Consider the following 2,465-nt stretch of genomic DNA (forward strand, 5'->3'; position numbering starts at 1 on the left):
AACTGCAAGATCCGTTTACTGCAGGATAGAGGTTGTTTATTCCATTCGGTGAATGCATTTCAGGAAGCCCACCTTCATCTAGTCAGAGTGTAGCAGGATCAGTTTCATACACAGTTCCCTTATCAGAAAAAAAATGGATAACCCCTCTGCTTGGCTTCAGATTTAAATTTTTATCCCGGAAATATGCCAGTGACTATTAGCTGCTCTAGTATTCTTTTGGTGGCCATCTGTTCCCTTTCTCAGCCTCCTTCTAGCCAAATATAATTTTCCATATTTATCATGGCAAGTCAGTAATAAGAAAGACAAATATAACAGGATTGGCTGTTCTCCTTGCTGTCTCAGTCTGTTCTTTCTCACTGAGCTCATGCGCTTGTGAAACCAAAAATCACTTGAACTTGTATTTTTTCAAAAATTGTCACAGCAACCTTGCTATACAGTAAGTAAAATCTACTCACCAAGACTGCCAGCCTGGAAAATGAAAATAAATTAATACCTCAAGGATTGATTTCTCGTTGGACATTGTTTCATTTACTGAAGACCAACGTGTGGCCCCTTGGTCTGTGGTTCTTGTTGGCATCAGTGCAGAGCTCCTCTGCCTTGTGAGATACTGAGTCTCTCATTTTTGTGTGGATAGTGAGACAGAACTCATCTGCCATCCTGTCTTTCCTTTTCCTCTTCTGGGTGTTGTGCCTGTATGCCTGTGTTGGAACACTGATGGAGGCAACCCTATCCCCCCGACCATCTTAAGGGAATATCTAAATATCTAAAACCAGAAATACAACCTCCTTTATACAGCCAAGCAATGGCATGTTCCCTGCTGGTCTTAAATCTGTCAACAACCCAGAATAGTTCTACTTTCACTCAGAAACCAGGGTTTTCAAAGAAGAAATAGATGCTCACCCACAGAAGCTATTCGAGAAGGCTACCACTTTTAGTGATGCTCCTGGAATGAGCACCACTTTTCACAGTGTGGTCAAAGGACTAGCAGCTTTTCTTTTGCACTCATGGCAGTGCAAGCAATGCCCTTGCCTAATATAATCGCCGAGGTGCACTGTCCTCAAAAGCACATCACTCCCATCTCCATCACTCCCACTTTTCCTTTCTCCCAAGCTTGGCAACTCTCTGTTCAACAAATCCTCCCCAATATCACCCCTTACATACAAAAGAAACTCCTCATTTTCTAGCCAAATAACCAGACATATTGCCATGCCAGAAGGGCACATTCAGACCTCGGAACACACGGAGTTGCCGTGTGCTGGAATACAAATTAAACAGCACAAACACACATGAAGTGTATTTAGGTTAAATCACTCCCACACACACATATACAGACAAACAGGCATGTGTGAGCACATACAGCCAGTTACACTCCAACTCTTATATCCCACAGGCACATCAAGCATTTCTGAGCAATTTTCACTGAGGTTCACAAGAAGCGATTTAACTAATGCAGTGTGTGGCATGTATTCTAACTATGAAAGTACAAATTTGTGATACCAGAAATTATCAGCGCAGTCTACCGTTGATATCACATTTATGTATGACATAGATGGGGAAATACTGCAATCACTACTGGTACTTGCTAATCACATTCAATGTTCTTCTTTTGACCAGCTGTGCTAGATATATGAGGTGGGGCACATGACAGAAAGCTGCACACTGCATTCCCTCTGGTTTGCTGTAACACAGCCATGCTTTTAATTAGAAGAATTATAGTACAGCTTTACATAGCTTCACAACCCTCTGGGCCATACCTTTCCATCCCAGGTTTTGATTCTTGTCAAGATACTATTAACATTCCCAGGATAGCCTACATAGAGAGGACAGATCTGGCCATGCATTAACTGTCCCCCATTAAGAAGAATGTTCTCTATTTTGTTTTCTTTGATTTATGTTCTTTGTAATGCTTTCTATTCTCCTCATTTTCACAGAATCACAGAATGGTTGGGGTTTGAAGGGACGTCTGAAGATCATCTAGTCCAACCCACCTGCTAAGGCAGGTTCACCCAGAGCATATTGCACAGGAATGTGTCCAGTCAGATTTTATTACATTCTTCTAATATGCATATTCAAATGTGCTGTGCTAAGTCATGCGGGAATAAAAACAATCTTTAAGATGATGCTTTTCTCATACCTGAAGGGAATCAACTAATTTTTGACAACACAAGAAACTGTATAAAGTTTTCTTCTACTTTTCTTAACAATACTCTCAAAGCAAGAAAAACCTGCCAGTATTACTACTAAGTTTCAGTCATAATACGCTGAAGTAAAAAGCAGTGCATAAAATGTTTCAGCTATAAATTCCAAAGTAGTTTTGTTAAGTTTGAAGGAGATATTTATGGTCTTTGTAACTCCTTATTAAAAAAAATACCTGTTTCTCAAAGCTATTTAATTAAAGCAGCTAAGTGCAATGGTAGATAAATTTCTTGTGGATGTGATCTATTGTTGTGATCATCACGCAGACA

The sequence above is a fragment of the Streptopelia decaocto genome, assembly GCF_964273445.1.
Source record: "Streptopelia decaocto genome assembly, chromosome: 1".
In the NCBI taxonomy this organism is placed as follows: domain Eukaryota; kingdom Metazoa; phylum Chordata; class Aves; order Columbiformes; family Columbidae; genus Streptopelia; species Streptopelia decaocto.